The sequence below is a fragment of the Cupressus sempervirens genome, chromosome 3 (assembly GCF_028749045.1).
Source record: "Cupressus sempervirens isolate cs-2001-9-10 chromosome 3, ASM2874904v1, whole genome shotgun sequence".
Classification (NCBI taxonomy): domain Eukaryota; kingdom Viridiplantae; phylum Streptophyta; class Pinopsida; order Cupressales; family Cupressaceae; genus Cupressus; species Cupressus sempervirens.
The window spans coordinates 543,547,778-543,570,110 of NC_143120.1; positions in this window are offsets into that span (position 1 = coordinate 543,547,778).

Sequence of the window (22,333 nt, forward strand, 5' to 3'; positions counted from 1 at the left end):
CCATTCCCCAAAGGAATATGTCCCATTTCCAAATCAATATGATGTCCCACGATGAAATGTCTAACACACAAAAGTATCAAAATAAAGACCCAAACATGATGTTCACCTCTAAAGGACATAGCCAACTTCCAAGACAATAACCTACAGTGGTACAAGGACTTAACATCCCTAATGCACAACCAAGTCAAAATCCACTTAACATGCATACAACATATCAACATCAACAATAGAAACAACCTCAAGTGATATAAGGATCCAATGTCCCTAATGCACAACCTAGTCTAAATCCACTTGACTTACACACAATGTACCAACAAAATTTCCAACAACAATAAGTCATGTTTGCTAAAGAAGAAGAGCAACTAAAATAACAACTGGAATACCAAAGATGCTTAGTGAAATAAACTGCCTATCAACAACAATTGTTGCAACTACAACATGTGCCCCAAACTCAATAGATACCTCCACAACAATAGTCACATACACAACCTCACATTCAACCAATAGAGGTATCTCAACAACAATCACAACAAATGACACAACAAAAACCATAACTAGTGATGCAACAACAATCCCTGGTACAACTCTTGCAATCAATACCATAACAAATACTACTACACCAAGTGCAATAATAAGGACCATTTTGTCTCCGACATGCCAACATACCTCCACCTCCTAGTGACACATCAACTTAGTTTTCAAATATAGAAATGTCAGAACCAAGTAAACATAGTTCTTTTTCAAATATAGAAACGTCAAAACCAAGTAAACATAGTTCTTGCCATAGCAAGAGATCTACTCATAGACATAAAAGACTTGAAGAAAGGACCATCATTCAAAACCCTAGTGAGGACTTATTACGTTAGTTCAAACAACTATCCAAACAAGTTAAGGCATTAGTAGTCCAAAAGAAATAGGCTCTATGCACAGGAAAGGGACTTACATCCTAATACCTTTGACAAAAGTTTGTATATGCCTCCACTCCCAAAAAATTTCAAGGCACCAAGATTTTAAAAATATCAAGGAAAAGGAAACTCAGTTGATCACATTAGGGAATTTTATGCCTCTTGTACTAAATTTAGTGATGAGCCGACATACCTCATGAGACTATTCCCCCATTCTCTAGCTGGTCTGCACTCGAATAGTACTCCAAACTTCCAGGTAACATAAAATCCTGGCCAGAATTAGCATAAAAATTCATCTCTCACTTTGCCTTCAACATTACAAACAAGGTGGCACTTTTTGATTTGTGCTTAACTAAAAAAAGATAGGAGAGCCACTCATCACAATCTTATTATGTTGGAGAAACCTAGTCTATCAATACTCACTAAATATTCCTGAAGAACAACAAGTTAATCTATGCATTGAAAATCTAGTCCCTAATTTAGTGTATGAAATCAAGATCAAAAGTTCGAGCACCATTGCTAAGCTTATGAAAAAGGGAGTTGGCATTGAAGATGCCCTCATCCACAAAGGCATCTTCAAGACAAACAAGGAAAACACAAATACAAACTTTTCTAATGACAAGGCAAATTTTTTCTCCAAGAAAAAGAACATAACCAATGATGGTATTGTGGACACATGAATGATCAATGCAATGCAATCTCATCTAGCTCTAAAAGGTGCAAACCCTACAAATTCAAAAACTCCCAATCAAACACCACCTCAATAATAGAAATTTGATACTTCCACACAAGATAGACCACAAAGACACCCCAGAAACAAAGATAGAAAATATACACCCTTGGAGACACCACTCGAGACTACACTTCAACAATTACTCAGTAACAACTTCTTGCAATTACCCCTAATCAAAGATGAACCATTAACTAAAGTCTCTTTTTGGGATGACCACAAATCCTATGATTACCACCACACCAAAGGACACAAGACCACATCATTTTTTTAACTCAAGCATGAAATACAAGACCTTATCGATGATAGTATAATCACAGTTGATCCATCACTACTAGTATCCAATTTTGATCATATTATTTTAAAGATACTTTGGGTAATAATGACAAAGGGAAAGCCTCTAGTTCAAACTCAAACTCCCAGGCTAATGTAAATTACACATGCATTGGATATGAATACACCATCAACTATTTCAATGAGTCTATCTCCCAGATATCCACATTCAACTTAAAAGATGAAGAACCTTGTTGTGATGTTGCCACCTACCACACTCAAATTACCTTACCTAGAGTCCCAACTAGACCTATGGCCCAAGTTAGACCTACCACCTCTGCTAGACCCATGACCCCTGACAGACCTACTGACCCCACTTCTTCATATTATAACCCTATAGACCAGCTCAACAAAACCCTTATGCAAATATCCATCCTAGATTTGCTACGTGCATTCCCCAAGCATCAAAAGATCCTTGACCAAGCTTTAAAAGAGTCCATAGTACTAGATAAAATTGATGTTGCCCAGTTCTAGGCCATGGTTGGGAACCTATTTGCATCAAAACATATCACCTTTACCCCTTGATATATTCTTAAAGATAGACCCAATCACAATGACCCCCTTCATCTCAAAGTCTTTATCCATAATGCCAAGGTCAGACATGTCTTGATAGATGGAGGAGAAGGGATGACCATCTATACCCTTAAAGTTGTTAAGGGTCTAGGTTACTCTAAAGAATATGTGGATACCTCTTACAAAATCACAATAAAGGCCTACGATGACAGTGAACTCTTCTATAAGGGTGTTATCATATTACTCATAAGAGTTGGTTTGACTATGGAGAATACATCATTCTAGGTCCTAAATATTAGAATGAATTGTTACATGATACTAAGACACTTTTGGATTCATGCTATGAAAGAAATGCCTTTTACATATCATTAGTTTTTAAAGTTCACCTACAATAATGTGGAGGCTACCATTCTTGGTGATCTAGTTCCTTTCCAGTTTTGTGCTAATTTGAGAGATGCTATTGCATACCAAGTCCTAAAAAACAATGAAGCACAACCCACATATTGCTCTAAATATGTGGACCTTCATATACTCCTCAATAAGGCCAAGGAAAAGCTGAAGATTGAAGATAAAAGGTTTGGAGAATACTTTATGTCTCAAGTATTCCACATAAAGGAGTCACCACTTTCTCCCCAATCTTATGGTAAATCAAAACTATTGCAAGCACAATATTCTGAGATTAGCATACAAAATTCCACTTCTATTAATTTCATTAGTGGAGGTGGCCTACATGAAGAATATATCCATGAGAATACATTTGTCTATATCAAGAAAGAAAAAACAAAACAAGAACCCACTTTGATATTTCCTAACAAGTATGGACCTAGGTTTACTATCATGTAGAAAGAAGGTTGTGATGAATGTGGTGGTCTTGGATCTTAGAAAAAAGGAATAATTGAACCTATAACTACAAAAGGATGACCTCCTAGTTTAAGGCTTAGATTCAAACCATTACAAATAGGTCCTCCTAGTACTAAGGTACCCTCGTGTAAGACTGTGAACATTTTGAATGATGAAAAGGCATATGAGGATACCCAAATTGAAACCAATAATATTAATAGTCCTTATACACTTTACCATATCTTTGTTTACCCTAATAGCCTACCTATAGAGAATAACCATGTTACTATAACTCCACCTGTCACTCAAACCAACTCTACACATTGGATCAAAATATTTCAGGATCCAAGTCCTTTGGTTTTTGAACATGATCCCAATGATGTCATTGACTTAGATATCCATATATATACCTTCAACTAGAGCCCATTCAATACTAATGATGAAATCCCCTCAATTTATCCTAAACTATTAGATTGGAACCAATGTGGACCACCAATTTTTGATCGATTTGACAATGATGATGCTATTATAATAGAAATTGAAATTATGAAGGCATTATGATTGAAAATCATAAAAGATGAATTCTCTTGAAGCAAACAAATTGGAATATTTTGGAGAGTCAACTTCATCTTCCAGTTACAAAATTGAAAAAGAAAAAGAAAAAATGACAAGAATAGTTCTCTTGGTGAAAATTGAAAGGCACCATTAGACCATGAAAAATCAAAAGCTAAGCAGTTCCCAAGGATAAAAGATGAAAAATTTGATGCCATGAATATACGTGTTCCAGTGTTCAACATGCCATAGAGTCTTTTTGAGCTCTCTTGATCAACCTTCAAGTGGGAAGTCGTTGGTCTTAATCCTCCCAGCTCTTCCTTGCATCCAACTACTTATACCCAAATCCTACTACCTAACTTATTCAACGCCCAAAATACAAACTCTATCTAGCAAACCTTTGAGTGCGTCATCATCAATGACATCCTATACAAAATATCCTTTAACCTAACTATTCTTAGATGCCTTAATTCACAAGAAAAAGACATTATCTTACATATGCTACATGATGGTATATCTTGAGGCCATTCCAATGGTTTGATTTTAGCTACAAATTGGGAACAAATATTGCATAGTTATAGTCACTTATGGGTTTAGAGGTTATCAAATAGCAACATCAACAAATAGATTCATTGCTAGCATTCATAAGTAAAATCCATGATTCCATCTAAAAGTCCTAAAAAAAAAGCAAAAAAATTGCAAAAAGTCCTAAGAAAAGAAACAAAAATGGAAAAATCCATGAAAAAATGGATGCCTTAATGAAAACCTGGAAAAGAAGCATCTTGGCATGAAAATTTGAGTGAAGAGAAATTTTTTTATCCAAAAGTGAAAACCTGGAAAGCATGCACTTTAAGTAAGTACCATGGTAAAAACTAGGAAAATAGGTGCCATGTGTAATCAGTTGTTGTTCCTTCATCTATCAGGATTCCATATGGTTTCTCCCCCTTTTTTGTCATTCACTGATCACATTCTTCATATTGCAAGACATCCCTAGTCCTTGATCATGGTCCACAATCTAGTTAATATCCCTAGTAATCTTATCCAAGCATCACCATTCTATACATAATCTATCTTTGGCCTTTATACATAATATATGTCTTGTCTGGGGGTATATCACCTACATTGTGCACAATTTTAAAATTGAACTGGGGGCATGTCCCTAAGAACATTTTATCCATTGGATTTATCACATATCAGATTGGAGCTAACACTTGTGAATTCCTTATGATCTTGAAAAATCCTAAAAATTTAGATACGATTCTAAAAAACTCCTAGAAACATAATAAAATGTCCTGAACAAATCCATAAAAACTCATAAAAAATCCTTAAAAAATCACTAAAAATCATAAAATGTCCTAAACAAAATCCATAAAAATCATAAAATGTCCTAAACAAAATCCATAAAAATCATAAAATTTACTAAACAAACCCATAAAAATTATAAAATATCCTGAATAAAATCACTAAAAATTGTAAAATATCTTGAACAAATTGATGAAAATCATAAAATCTCCTAAAAAAACCACTAACATCATAAAACATCTTGAAATAAAACCTAAAAATCATAAAAATTTCAATAAACCTTGTAAATACTTATTGTAGATAGTCACCCCTTTTTGGTTAAACACTCTTTCACAAACTAAAACTCAAAGCACTGCACTTCAATGACAATCACATTATTTGATCAATGTAAACCAAAAATTAATCCAACTTGTCACTATCAACCAAACCAACAATCCAACCTATCATGTCGTCAATATGTCAAACTCTCTCTGAAGACCTAAAACACTAAAAAAATAAGTAATAAGTGACAAGAATAGATGTTGGCTCACATTGTTTAGTGATAGATTTATTTTTCTTTATTTTTTTCGATCACATTCCTATGCTACTTGATGATATAAATTAATCTAAGAGAGTGTTTGGGATAGTTCATGATCATTCTTTTGTTTTCTATCTATTAAACACATACCTTTAAGAGTCTAGGGCATGTATATATGCATCAAGAAGGACAAGGTCATTTTCTATCTACATCGTGCTTGTTTGCCAAATGATTATCATTTACACTCTGGACCTCTATGACCATGATGCATTGCATTCCATCTTCCATATCAAAATAAAGCTCCATTGACATATAACACACTTTATGAAAGAAAAAGTCCTCACCTCATTTTAACTAGTCCTCATCTTGTCTCCTCCATCTTCTAACATCCATTTCATCCACCACCATAGTCTCGTACTCTAATACACCAGAATCATCTTCATCTTTCATTTCTACATTCTTGCATAATCATTCACTATCTATTAACCTTCTGTGGCTTTCCACCAAGTTAGGCCTTGATTTGACCAAGTTTTACCATATTTGACCATTATTGACTAGTTTGACATTTAAAAAATATTATTTATATGGTTTTGAGCATGTAGACCAAATTCAAGGTCATTCCAAGTTCATTTGCACTCTTTCCGACCCTTTGCATCACTCCCTACTAGCTTTCTACTAGGTTTCCCTAAATTTGACCAAAGTTTGACCAAATTTGACCATTTTGACTGATTTTACCCATTTTTTGACATATTTCTATTATTTAGGGCATGTACACAAAGTTTAAGGCCATTCTGAGTTCAATCAAATTGATTTTGGCCCTTAGAGCCTTCTGGAGCACAGTTTGCACTGTTAGAGTGTAGTTGGGCTTCCCAAGTGTGCATAGTGAACACTTGGTCATCTTAGAGAACACTTGGAATGAAAAAGTGTGCCTTTGGTGCACTTGGGTTCATTTTGGGCATGCTTGGGGAAGTTGGATGCCCATAACTGCTCCTGGGCCCTTGATTGACCCCTATTTTGCAATCTGGACCCTATAACTTTTGCATTTGAGCTTTGATTTGTGACCCATCAGTTGCGTTGGATTTGTCTTCTAGTTGTCAAAAAATTGACCTATCATTTTCATTTTTAGTAAATTTTTTGAGGGAGCACCCATGAAACTACTCTTGGGGCCTCCATTGACCTTTATTTTGCACTCCAAATCCCCATAATTGTTGTGTTTGAGCTTTTATTTTTGATTCATCAGTTGCTATAGATTCTTCTCATCATTGTCAAAAAATTGACCTATAATTTTCATTATTTTTTCAATTTCTTGAGGGGGCAGACATATATATCACCCCTACTAGGGCATGTTTTTAGGCCTTTTTCATCAGTATTTTTTTACACAACGCTCTAAATCACATTGTATCAAAGAGGGGCAAAATGTAGATGCTAAAAAATGGTTCTCATCTATTGTTTAATCACTTTTTCATACTAACTCATCTCATTTTATCATTTCACTAATTCTAATCTTTTGTCCAACTTAATTATGATTCGAGAATATTCCAACAATATCCTTTATCATTTGTATCCCCTTTCAAATCAATTGTAGATCGCTTCAAAATTGATTCTTATTCTATCCAAACTTTCTAGAATAAACATGAAATCATCCCAATCAACCCATAATCATCCCAAATTGACCCAAAATTATCCAAATCAACTTAAAATCATCCCAAATTAACCCATAATCATCCCAAATCAACCTCCCAAATCAGCCCTAATCAACTCAAAATGTGTCAAATATCTCAAATCAATCATCGTTTGTCAAACCCTAGGCATTATAATGTCCCTCATTGCCGTAGAAACCTATCAAATCTTATCAAAAAATCATCAAAAATTACCTTAGTACTATCATATATCTCACTGCTAAGTCAAACTATCATTCTTATCATCCGATCATTAACATTGTCAAGTCCCTTAGTGTTAGATCATGGCATTATCAAACCAATTTAATAACATTGTCAATGTCCTTCAATGTTTTTATGATCGACCTTATCAATAAATTTGGATCATGTAGCATTTGTAAAATCTGTTAAATGTTACATGTCCTTAACCCATGTCATGTGTTCTTGGCATGTTATCAGTTCTAATCAATCAATCAAATTTGATCATGGTTTTGATCTACCCATCATTTTCCTATTCGATCTACATAATCATTGCATTTCATCAAAGGGATAAAATTTCATTTACCTAATCAAATTGGACAATAATTTACTAATTTATCCTATAGGATTAGATAACCCATAATCTAGTCTTATGTCAATTCAATCATTTTCATCACGCATTACTAATTATTCTTGCTAACTAACCTTCTCAATTAATTGATATTTATTAATTAATTGATTCATCTTCGCAAACTATGGGAATTCTCAAATTACCTAAGTCCTATTTTCCACCTCTAATTTCCATTTTATTAATTTTCATTTATCTAGATATATGGATTTTTAATTCAAATATTTCACTTAGCCTTGACACATTGATATGACGCATCATAGATTCCCTATACACATTTGGCTAAAATATGTCATATTTTGATATATTTTATTTCTTACACATGTCTGTAATAAGCCTCCATCATCATATATTCTTGGCTATAAGTGGGTTTGAGGTGTCATATGTAGGTCATAGATTCTTCTCCACTTTTAGCCATGTTGACTCTCATGCATCATAGAATCCTAAAAGTGGCTTTGAGGTTGCATATGCACATCATAGATTCTCCTCCACTTTTAGCCATGTTGACTTTCATGTATCATAGAATCTCATATTTGTCTTATTGTGTCATGGTTTTTATAGATATTCTAAGGAATATCATGCCTAGTTATGCATTTAAAGTGATAAAAGTCCACCCTCTCATTCAATTCTCTCCTCTTACACATTGGCTATAAATTAAGCTTTCTTGCTTCCTTTTTCAGTCTTTAATATTTTGTCTTCAACATATTTATCCATTGGAGTCTCTATTCTCACATCACACCCAAGCCACACTTCTAGTACTCTCAATAGCATCATCATAGCATAGTCATTTTATTTCAATTTTATATGCACTATATGCAATTGGAGCTACATCAAATGGAGAAGAAAGAAGGGCATGGGAGCTACAACTAAAGACATAGTTTTACTTGTGTTGCTTTCTTTGTTTTATTCGGCTTTCATGGTAGATTAGTGTAGGACCAGAAAATAGGTTAAATGCATAACATACTATGAGAAAATCAAAAACTCAATCAACATACATTAGCACACACTAGTCTACTATGAAAGCCAAACTAATAAAGAAAGAAAAAAATGTAAAAACTCCCTCTTTCATTTGTAGCTCCCATGTCCTTCTTTCTTCTCCAAATGATGTAGCTCCAAAGTTGCCTATAGTGCACACAAAATTGAAGCAAAGTCTATGATAATGGTGATAATGCTATGAGAATACTAGAAACTGTGATTTGAATGTGAGATATGGAGTGAGAAATATAAAAGAAATTAGGACTCAAAGACTCTAGAATTAGGACAAAAAATGAGAGGAAGAATGCTCATTTTATAATTGGCATGGAGGATGAGAGCATTGGATTTGTCGCCCTTAGATATGTGATGTGGCAAGAGATTCCTTTGAGAATCCATGACACATATGAAAAAAGATGCCAAATGTGGGATTCTATGATGCATGGAAGTCAAACTTGGCTAAATGTGGAAGAGAATCTATGAAGAGTCATAAGACACCTCAAGCCCACTTAAAGCCAAGAATCTATGACAAAGGGAGCTAAAGATAGACATGCGTAAGGGAATGAGAATATTTGATTATGACTTATCTTAGCCAAATGTCAAAGGAGAATCCACAAGGTGTCATATCCAAGTGTCATGATGATGCCAATATTTGATGGAATATTTGAATTAAAAATTCTTTTATTCCACAAAATAAGAATTAGTAAAAAATGGAATTAATGATGGAAAATGTGACTTAAGAACTTGCGAATTTCTATGGTTTGCAGATGATGAATCAATTAATTAATATAATTAATTAATTGAGGATGAAAATTAGGAAGAATAATTAGTAAGAAAGATAAGATTAAATTATGGATTATTTAATCCTATAGAGGAAATTAGTAAATGATTGGCCAAAATTGATTAAATAAGTATGACAGTATCCTTTGATGAAAATGTGATGATAATATAGATAGAATGAGATGATGATAATAGACCAAAGCCATGGTCAAATTGATTGATTGAAGTTGATTGACATGAATTGATTGATATGTAACATTTAACTGACATTGTAAACACTACAGGATCAAAATTGATTGAAAAGGTTTGATCATAATAATAACATTGATGAACATAGTCAATATTATTAAAGTGGTTTGATGATGCTATGATCCAACATTGAAAGCCTCAACAATGTCAAAGATCAAATGACATGAATGAAAATTTGACCTAGTATTGAGAGCCATGATAGTACTAAGGTCAGATTGATAAGATTTGATAGATTGATAGGTTTCCAAGGCATTGAAAGCCACAACAATACCTAGGATTAGATAAATGATGCTTGATTTGGGATGTTTAATATGTTTTGGGTTGATTAGGACTAATTTCAAGTGATTTTAAGTTGATTTGGGGTGATTTTGAGTTGATATGAAATGGTTTTGAGTTGATATGAAATGATTTTGAGATGACATGAAATTCATATGAAAGAGGATACAAATAATAAAGTATGATCAATTTGGCTAAAAGATCAAAGTTAGTAGAATGAGAAAATGGGACAAATTAGTATGAAGAAGTGATGAAACCATAGATGCAAACCATTTTTGAGTGTCTACATTTTTCCCCTCTTTGATACAATGTGATTTAGAGTGTTGTGTCAAAGAATAACTAGTGAGAAAGCTAGAACATGCCCTACTAGGGATGATATATATGGGTTCCCCCTTGAGAAATTGACAAATATAAGCATATGATAAGTCAATTTTTTGAAAATGAGAAGACAAAACCATAACAATTGATGGATTACAAATCAAAGCTAAAATGTGAAAGTTATGAGGAAAACAGTGTAGAACGGGGTCAACCAGGAGCCCAAGAGTAATTGCATGGGTTACCAGCCAAGAAGGTAACAAAATAATGAAAATGATAGCTCATTTTTTCTGTGAAAAAGATACAAATCCAACGCAATTTATAGATTGCAAATTAGAGTTAAAACACATAAGTTATGGGCTCTGGAGTGCAACCTAGTGGCTCCAAGAGCAGTTTTGGGCATCCTACTACCCCAAGTGCACCCAAAACTCATCCAATTGCATCTAGTGCATACTTGGTAAGCCCAAGTGCATCATGACAGTACCAAGTGCACCCATGATGCACTTGGGAAGACCAAGCGAACTTGGAAAGTGTGAAATGTGCCCTAGAAGGCTTTGGGGGCCAAAATCAATATGACGAGGGTCAAGCAGGAGCCCAAGAGTAGTTTCAAGGATTACCACTCAAGAAAGACAAAAAATGATGAAAATGATAGCCCATTTTGTTCATGAAAAATACATGAGTCCAATGCAACTAACAATTCATAAATTGGAGTTGAAACACAAAAGTTATGGTTGCTGGAGTGCAACATAGGGGCTCCAGGAGCAATTCTGGGCATCCTAGGTCCCCAAGTGTGCCCAAAACTCATCCAAGTGCATCTTGGATGCACTTGGTAAGCCCAAGTGCATCATGAAAGTACCAAGTGTTCCCAAGACACAATTGGGAAGCCCAATTGCACTCTGAAAGTGCAGATTACACCCTAGAAGGTTCCGGGGGCCAGAATCAGCCCGATTGGACTTGGAATGACCCAAAACAATGCGTGCATGCCCAAAATGATGGAAAGATGTCCTAACATGAGTGAAATCATCAAACATGGTGATATTTTATTAGATATGGTTAGAAAAATGTTAGACTAATGTTGGACCAGGTGGAAAGCCACAAAAGGCTAATTGACAGAGTAGGATGATGCAGGAATGCATGAATGCAAGATGAAGATGATTTGGTGTATCAAAAGACATGATCATGGTGGTGGAGAATGAGATGAATGAGAAAGATGAGATGAGGAGATGTTAGTATGATGGAAATACTTTTTCTTTTTGAAAGTGCACTATATGTCAAATGGAGCTTTATTTTGATATGGAAAATGGAATGCAACACATCATGGCATAAAGGGCTAGAGTGAAAATGAAAGCTTTTGTGTAAATAAGCACCATGCAAATAGAGAATGACCTTGTCCTTCCTGAGGCATATGTACATGCCCCAGACTCTCAAAGGTACATTGTAACAGATAAAAATAGAAAAAGATGACCATGAACCATCCTGACCACTCTCATAGATTAGTTTATATCATCGAGTGTCATAGGAACATGATCAAAGAAAAACAAAAAAAAAAATAAATCACTCACTAAATAGCATGAGCCAACATCTATTCTTATCCATTATTACTTTCTTTTTAGTGTTTTAGGTGTTCAGATGGTGTTTGACATGTTGATGATGTGATAGCTCTATTTGTGGATTCAATTGAGAGGTTCGTAGTGATATGTTGGGTTGATTGTCGGTTCACATTGCTCGAATAGTGTGATTATCTTGAAAGTGTAGTACTTTGAGTTTCAATTTGCAAAGTGCAAGTGTTTATGCAAAAGGGATGGTTATGCTTAGTGAATATGTACAAGGTTTAATGCAAATTTTTAATGAGTTTTATGATTTTTAGGGTTTTTGGGGATATTTGATTTTTTTGTGTGACTAGTTTTTTTAGGATATTTTATGATTTTTAGGTTTTTCTCAAGACAATTTTTTATTTTTAGGGATTTTTTTAGGATCATTTTATGATTTTTAGTGCTTTTTTCAGGACATTTTATGATTTTTAGTGATTTTTCAAGGAACATATTCGAATGTTTAGGATTTTTTAAAGATCATATTTGAATTTTTAGGATTTTTTCAGGATCGTATAAGCATATACAAGTGTTAGCTCCAATCCGTTATGTGATAGGTCCAATGGATAAAAAATTATTAGGGATATGCCCCTAGTTCAAGTTCAAACTCATGCACCATGTAGGTAATATGCCCTTAGACATGACAAAAACTATTTACAAAGGCCAATGACAGGGGTTGTACAGACTGGTAACACTTGGTAAGATAACAAAGGACATGAACTAGTTTGTGAGCCATGATAAGGGACCAAAGATGTCTTGCAATATGAAGGATATGATCAAGGAATGATAGAGGGGGAAAAACCAGATGGAATCTTGATAGATGGAGGAGCAACAACTTATTACACATGGTGCTTGTTTGCCAAGTTTTCACCATGGTACTTGCCCAAAGTGCCTATTTGCTAGGTTTTCACTTGTGGACAAAATTTTTCTCTTGACTCAAATTTTTGTGCCAAGATGCTTGTTTGCTAGGTTTTCATCAAGGCATCCAATTTTTCATGACTTTTTTCACTTTTTTCTTTTCTTTTTTCAGGACATTTTGCTATTTTTTTGATAATTTTTTCAGGACTTTTACATGGAATCAAGAATGTTACCAAAAAATGCTGAGAATATATCTATTGTTGGTGCTGCTAATTGATAATCTCTGGACCCACAACTGACCATAACTACATAGGAGTCGTTTCAAGTCTGTAGCTAAGATCAAACCACTAAAAAGGCCTTGAGATATACCATTGTGTATTGTATGTAAGATAGTGTTTGCTTCTTGCAAATCAAGGCATCTAAGGATAATTGGGTCAACAGATATGTCATGTGGGATGCCACTGATGATGACATGTGCAAAGGCTTGTGGGATAAAGATTTGATCTTGGGTGTTGGGAAAATTAGGTAGCTAGATTTGGGGATAAACAACTAGATATAAGGGAGGGTTGGGAGCATTGAGATCAATGATCTTCCTCATGAATGCTGATTGAGAGAGCTCCAAAAGACCTTGTGGCATCTTGAATACTAGAACACTGATATTCATGGCATCATATTTTTCATCTGGTATCCTTGGGAGCTTCTTAGCTTTTGATTTTTTACGGTCTAATGGCGCCTTTTAGTTTTCACCAAGAGACCTATGCTTGCTATCTTTTTCTCTTTTTGCTTTGTAACTAGAAGGTGGAGTTGGCTCCCCAAAATATGCCATTGTGTTCTCTTTAGAAGAAATTTCTTCCTTATGATTTTCAATCATAATGCCTTCATAGACTTCAAAGTCTATTGTGAGAGTGTCATCATTGTTGAATTGATCAAAAATTGGTGGTCCATGTTGGTCCCAATCCAATAGTTTAGGATAACTTGAGGGGATGTCATCATTAGGGCTGAATGGGCTTTGGTGAAAGCTATGGATATGTGCATTATATTCCGTTGTATCATTGGGGTTATGCTCAAAAGCTAAAGGATTGTTGGTTTTAGCTGGGATATCCTTAGATTCTTTTTTCGTCATTCAAAACATTCATAGTCTTACACATAGGTATCATAGTACTAGGAGGACCTATTCGTAATGTTTCAAATCCAATCCCTAAACTAGGAGGTCATCCTTTTGTAGTGACATGTTCAATTATACCTTGTTTTTGAGATCCAAGTCCACTACATCCATCATAGCTTCATTTCTGCATGATATTAAACCCAAGTCCATACTTGCCAGGAGATATCGAAGTGGGTTTTTGGTTTTCTTTTCTTTCTCAATACATACAGATGTATCCTCATTGATAGAAATGGCATTTTATGTACCGATCTTAGAGTGTTGGTCTTGCAATTGCTATGATTTACCATAAGATAGGGGAGAAAGTGGTGACTCCCTAATGTGAGAGACTTGAGACATAAAGTACTCTCCACACCCATTGTCTTCAATCTTCATCTTTTCCTTGGCCCTACTGAGGAGTATATCAACATCCACATACTTAGAGGAATATGTGGGTTGTGCTTCATTGTTTTTTGGGATTTGGTATGCAGTAGCATCTCTTAGATTAGCACAAAATTGGAAAGGATCTGGATCACCAGGGATGGTAGCTTCCACGTTGTCATAGGAAAACTTCAAATATTGATGATATGTAGAGGGTACTGCTTTCATAGCATGAAGCTAAGGGTGTCCTAGTATCATGTTGCAATTCATTTCTATATCTAGGACATGGAACAATGTATCTTCAGAAGCTAGACCAACTCTGATAGGTAATGTGATGACACCCTTGGAGAAGCGTTCACCATCATCATAAGATTTTATTGTGATTCTTCGAGAGGAATCCACATTGTCTTCAGAATAACCCAAACCTTTGACTACCTTAAGAGTACAAATGTTCAGTCCTGCTCCTCCATCTATTAAGACATGCCTGAATTTGGCATTATGGATGAAGACTTCAAGATGAAGGGGATCATTGTGGTTAGGTTTGTCCTTAGGAATATCCTGAGGGAAAAGGTAATATGTTGTGAGGCAGAGAGATTTCTAACCATAGCTTGGAACTAGGCAACATCCATGTTATCTTGGACTATTGACTCTTTAAGGGCTTGTTCCAAGATCTTCTAATGTTGGGGAGATGCATACAGTAGGTCTAAAATGGATATTTACACAAGGGTCTTGCCAAGCTATTCAACAAGGCTATAATCAGATGAAGTAGGAGCCGTAGGTCTACTAGGGGGTGCAAGTCTAGTAGAAGCAGTAGGTCTAGATGAAGCTCCAGGGAGGGTGATCTTGGTATGATGTGTAGTGATAGTGAAATGAGGGTCTTCAACCTTTAAAGTGAATGTGGATATGCGAGAATCTGACTCATTGAAACAATTGACAATGTACTTATATCCCATGCACGTGTAATTCACATTAGCTTGTGAGTTTGAGTTTGAACTGGAGGGATTCTCTTTGTTGTGATTACCCAAAGGATCTTTGAAAATAGTATGATTAGAGTTGGATGCTAAAAATGATAGATCAATTATGATTACACCATCATCAATGAGGTCTTGTATTGCATGTTTCAATTGGAAGCATGATGAGGTTTTCTGCCCTTTGGTGCGATGGTAATCACAAATTTTTTTGTCATCCCACTAATCAGCTTTATTCAATGGTTCATCTTTGATTGGGGATAACTGTAGGAAGTTATTACTCAATAACTATTGTAGTGCAGTCTTGAGAGGTATCCCCAATGGTCTAAATTTCCTTTCCTTGGTTCTAGGGTGCCTTTGAGGTTTCTCTTGTGTGGAAGTCTAAGTTTTCTGTTGTGAGGCTGATGTTTAATTGGAATTTTGTGAATTCGTAGGGTTTGTAGCTTTTGTAGTCAGTTGAGGTTGTATTGTGCTAATTGTTCATGCATCCATGATACCATCATTAGTCACATTCTTGATTTTTGAGAAAATTTTTGGCTGGTCATTAGAGGAACTAGTGTTTGTGTTTTCTTTCTTTGTCTTGAGGATTCCCTTACGGATAAGAGCATCTTCAATACTAGCCCTTTTTTTTATCAGTTTAGAAATGGTGCTTGGACTTTTGATTTTGAGTTCATACATCAAGTATGGGACTAAGTTTTCAATGCACAAGTTTACTTGTTGTTCTTCAGGAATGTCTAGTGAGCATTGACTGACCAAGCTTCTCTAGCATAGTAAGAATGTGATAAATGGTTCTCTCGTCTTCTGTTTAGTTGAGCATAAGTCAAAAAGTGTCACCTCATTTGTAATGTTAGAGGCAAATTGGGAGATGAACTTGTCTACGAGTTTTGACCAGGATTTGATATTATCAGGAAGTTTGGAATACCATTCAAGTGTAGGCCACCTAGAGAACGAGTGAACAATCTCATGAGGTAAGTGGGCTCATCACTGAGTTCGATACATGAAGCACAAAATTCTCTGATATGATCAACAAGGTTGCTTTTTCCTCGGTATTTTTCAAATCTTGGATCCTCAAAGTGTTTTGGGAATGGAGGCATATATAGACTTTTATCAAATGGATTAGGATGTAAGTCCCTTTCTATGTATAAAGCCTATTTCTTTTGGACTCCCAATGCCTTGACTTGTTTGGAAAGTTGTTTGAATTGTTGTAATAGCTCTTCATCAGGGTTTTCCATGATAGTCTTTCCTTCAAGTCCTTTGTGCCTATGAGTAGACTGTTTACTATGGTGGGAGCTATGTCTACTCGATTCTGACATTTTTGTGTCTGGTGAGTCTAGTGATGTGTTGCTAGGTGGTGGAGGTATGTTGGTACCTTGAAGATAGAAGGGTCCCTATTGTTGGGGAACTTGTTTTGGTATTTGATGTGGCACTTGTTGTAGTATCGAATGTGATTGATGTACCATGTGTTGTTGTTGTGCCATTTGTTGTGGTTGTTGTTGGGATACCTTTGTTGGTTGCATGTGAGACCATGTATGTGATTGTTGTTGTAGAGGTATCTATTGGGGTTGTTGTGGCACATGTTTTTGTTGTAACTAATGTTGTTGGTATGCAATTTATTGCTCGAGGCATCATTGGTATTCCATTTGTTTCTTGAGTTGCTCTTTTTGTTTAGCAAACATGGCTTTTTGTTGTTGATACATTGTATAGAAGTCAAGTGGGTTTACATTGGGTTGTGTGTTGGGGATTTTAGATCCTTGCACTACTTGAGGTTTTTTCTATTGTGGTTGATGTTGTTGTTGTTGATATGTTGAATGTGTGTTGGAAACATTAGGTCTTGGGACTACTGTAGGTTGATGGTGCCAAGGTGGTTGGTTGTGTCTTTGCGAATTGACCACCATGTTCGTATTGTTGCTTTGGCACCTTTGTGTGTTAGAGGTTTATGCTTGGGACATCATATTAACTTGAAAATGAGGTGCATTCCTTTTCGGAATAGGTGTAATGTCAATAAGGCTTTTCCTTTGCGCATCAATAGGGATTGTTGTAGTTGATGTTGCACATAGTGTACTCGTGGGAGGCTCCATAACATTCAATGTCATACCACTTGGTAGAGTTAGCAGCAGAGGTGCAATTTTTTGATTTGTCTCCAAAGGAGATATGTCCAACATCCCTAGAGAACAAGTACCTTTAGGTGCATCTTGTTGTTGCATCATCTAACTAAAATCAAGTCTTAATGTCCTTTTGGGTTGTTTAGGAATTGGTGGTATTTTGTCAAACAAGGGGTTAACATTGATGTGTTCAAATGTACTTTGGAGGATTTCGATTATTGATTCTTGATGGGACCTTATAGGTGCCATTATCATGTTAAAAAAACCTAAAGGTTATTTTCCCTTATCTAATTCCAAATTGATCCTGGGTTGTATGTTTTCAATGGTTGTGTTGGTTTGATGTTTGGACTTAGGTCCTTCCACATTTGGGTTCAATTTGACAATTTCTTGGGTTGTCAAAAGTTTGAAGTTTTTATGAAAGTTTTTGTCTTGACATGCCCTAGCCATTTCTTCATCAATGATGCCATAATCAATGTCAGAGTCATCACTAAGGTGTACAGTACCTTGTTGTATGTTTGATGTGTTCGGGTGGAAGTTACTTGTGTTAGGTTGGTTGAATTTGAAGGAATGTTATTGTTCATCTTTGGGTGTGGTTGGTACACTTCCTCCTCCTGGCGGTATCGGTACAAATATAAGTTCAAAGTTTAGCTCCATTGAACCATCCCATGTGTAGGGGAAGTGTTTGAAGGAAACCTCATAGTAGGTGCATTGTTTAAGGTTTGTTGTGTCATAGATTGATTATGATGATCTTGTAGATACATGTTTAAGGGGTCCGCAAGTAAAGGTTGTGATGCCTCCATTTGGTCTTTGTCAAATAGTTGTTGGGTCTTCTTGCTCTTCTTCTATCTTGGATGAGGTTTTGGTTGTGTTTGTGCCTTAGAAAACAAAGGTTGATAAAGTTCTTCGGGTCTCTGGGCTGATTATGTCCTAGTAAGTGCTGGCATGATACCTAAGAATGCAAATGCAATGGAGGGAAACCTGAATGGACTTTTTTGCCTCCCAAATGCGCACCTAAACTACCAACTACACTCAGATAGTACCAAGTGCACCCATGACATAGTTAGGGGCCTAAAAGTGAGTAGTTGGTAAGTAAGAGGCATGCAATGGGTAAACAGAGGTGCTAGGGTGCCTAAAATGCAAATTTTGAGTGTTTTGAGTGATTTAGAGTGTTTTGCAAGGTTTAGGGATACAATGCAAGGTGTGGAAGTGCAGATTAGGGTTGTGGAACCTAGAATGAAACACCTAATTACCAAGTGCATCTCAAAACTACCAAGTGCATCCTAAAAACATCAATTGCACACTTGAAGTGTGCAGTTGGTAAAATAGGGTTGCAGTTGGTAAAAGAGGTCAAAACTTGATAACTAAGATGTGGGTATGCAAGATATGAGTGATTTTGGGGTTTTTAAGTGTTTAGGGATGTTATAAAATGTGAGGAAATGCTAAATGAGCTAGAGTTTTGATGTGCAAAGTGTAAATGTCTTAGGGATATTATGCACATGCAAATGCAAGGTGACATTTTGAAGGTATGCAAAATGAAGATTATGGTATGCAAAATGAAGGTTAGGGTTGTGTTTTTGATTTGGTAATGACACTAAAGGTAGGTGTATACAAGGTCTATTATGAAAAGGATGGTTTTCTAGGGTTTGTAATGACATTTTGGATATGCAAAAATGAGGCTAAGTGATCCAAAGGACAATTTGGTTGATGGACACTTTGATAGGGTTTGGTAGTGAAAATGATGCTAGGATTTTGATCAATGCTAGATGAAGGGGATATACCACTAGGGTAAGTCAAAATGACATTTTAGGAATATGATTATGCTAATGATAGAGGTATATGAATAGTTTTGAACTTAGGTGAAATCTTTACAAGGTATTAACCTAAGAGTTTAACGTTGTGATAATAAACTTTGGATCTTGACCAAAAAAAGGACAAAAAATGATAAAGATAAAAATGAAAAAGAAAAATATACCTTGAAATAGGTATAATTTGACCAAAGAAAATGATAAAATGGCCATGGTCAAGATCCATCATCCGTTGACACAATGTAATACTCTAGAGTTCATACTTTTGTTTAGATTTTTGACTAAGTTCAAAGGTTTCGGGGGTTCAAAATGATGTTTAGGGGACTCAAAATGGTGATGATATTGATTGGATATGAAATATGGACAATTAATATTATGTTAAATGGGATTTTGGCTGCAAGATGTAATTTTGGGTCAAGTGTAGAATGGGGAGGTATAGAGGCTCCTAGATGTAGTTTCAGGGTTCCAAAGTGCAGTTTAGAGGCCCAAAATGGTCATGCAGGCGCCCAAGTGCACCTTGATAGTACCAAGTGCACCCCAATAGTATAAAATGCACCTATGATGTAGTTGGGGCTAGTTTGGGCACAATTGGTAGTTTCTGGGTGCAGTTGGTAAGCTAGGAAGAATGTTTGCTGATTCTAAAGGGTATGGTTGCCAATTTGATATGGTAGGAAGATAAGATGATGGGGTTGATGTTATTATGGGTTGGGAGATGTAGAATAGAGGTTATGACCTAAGGAATGATGTCCCAAGTGAAGGTAATGAAGACTAGGTGATGTAGAATGCAGATTTGGGCAAGCTAATGCAAGGGGAGCTAACCAGGTACCTAAGGACACTGTAAAAGCCTCAAAATGTTATCTAGAACCCCAAACTGGGTCCTCAGACCACCAAGTGTGCTCAAATAGTACCAACATGTAGTTGGAGCCAATTTGGGTGCAGTTGGTAGTTTCAGGACGTAGTTGGTAAACTAGGCTGAAACTAAGGCAATTCTGGGTGCCATGTTTTTGAGATTGATATTACAGAGAGCTAAATAGTAGAGGAAAATGCTAAGACCAAAATGGAGGTTCAAAATAATTCTTATGACACCTAGAATGATGGTTAAAGTGGTAAAGATGAGGGTTGGGTATGCAAAGATGCAAGATGGACAATGCAACATGCAAGTTTTGGGGGAAAATGCAAAGACTAAGGGAGGTGAACTAAACCCAAATGGATGCAATATGAAAGGTAATATATACTAAATGAGGACTAAAAGGTGAAATATGAAGTCTATATGATGCAAGAATGAGGCCTAGACTTGGGGAAATGCAAGTGGAGTTTATGCAAGAATGAGATCTACATTTTGCCAAGCACATTTAGGATCACAAGTTTCCATGTTTTCTAAGGTTTGAATGTGTTGAACCAAAGTTTGCAAAGTTTGGAAAAAGGTTGAAATGTTTTGACAAGTGTTCGCAAGTTTCCAAGGTGTAAATTTGAATGTTGGCTTTTATCTTGATTATGTTTTACACACACACAAAACACATTAAGACAAGAATAAGTATTGTTAAAAGTGAATAGTCACACCACAACCTAGGGTTTAGGACTGTATCCACTGAATTCCTACTTGAAATAAAGTTTAGCTACACTTATTTAGAGTAGACAACCTAGGATCTTGGCACCATAGGCTTCCCCTTACAATGCACTCACTTCTCAGGGCTACCAAGATCCACTTCCCAAGGAACATGACTTCCCAAGGGACCGTTGCCTCTACTAAGGACCGCGAGAATGTAGGATATCTTCACAGGTATGGGTGACCCCTTGAGCCAGTGGATAGAAATGATTTTGGTCACTAAAACATAGTTTTTAGTAAGGGCATTCTGTTTGGCAAGTGAATGATAAACTTTCGTAGAAGGTCTCCTAGCCCCAAGAATCGGGGTTTGATGCACCACAAGGGTATTGGAGGAGAGCTATCACACAGTAATACTGGGACACAAATTTCATCGTAATCAAATTTTATATAGCAGTTGGAATATTAACCTAGCTTTTGGCCCATTACCGCTCTGAGGTCATCCCCTGGCATACCCAATATCGAGTATCTTGGTCCAAGGTAGGCCTCCTATAGAAGTTACATAGATTTCTCTTACACCCAAGATCCACGAATGGCGAGGGAAGAGGATACATCCAATGTAACTCCTAGGGATTTAAACACTATAGACATGCCAGGCAGAAAAGAAAAAGTTCATTTTAAACACCAAATGAAGTGTTATCTAATCTAGGAAATCCACACACATGGTTTTGACAAACACACAATGTCTTCGACAATGTCCTACAAAGCAAGCATTAGTAGTCTATTATGATCATATCTTCATCCCATGATTGCCACATGCTACAAGTAGACCATTAGTAACACAAAATCATCTAATCTATGTTCTAGAAGCAAATGGAAACCTTACATGCAGATTCTAATTGATGTGTGTGTTTTCTGTGAACCAAGTGCACTCTGAGAGAACAAACTGCACCCCAGAAGGCCAAAATAGCTCAAAACACTCCCAAGTGCACCTAGATAGTGCTAACTACATCCATGATGTATTTGGGGCTTAGTTGGGTGTAGTTGGTAGTTTTAGGATGCAGTTGGGAGGTCAGGTGCAAACTGTGGGGAAATGGTGTCTGAATAAGACCTAGAAATTGCAAATTTTGAAACCTATACTCCCAAGAGTTCCCAAATAGTGCAGACTATGTCAATGATGTAGTTGGTATGTTTTGGATGTAGTTGGGAAGTCAAAAACAACAGAAAGGGGATTTGGTGGCTTCTAGACTCCTAAAACTGCTCCTAGGGGTCCCAAGTGCGCCCTGACAAAGTAGAGTGCACCCTAGGACAACAAGCTAATGAAATGCATGAAACAAGAGCATAAAAGTGTGTTACTAGACCCCATAATTAATTTAGGTGTGATATGAAAGTGTAGA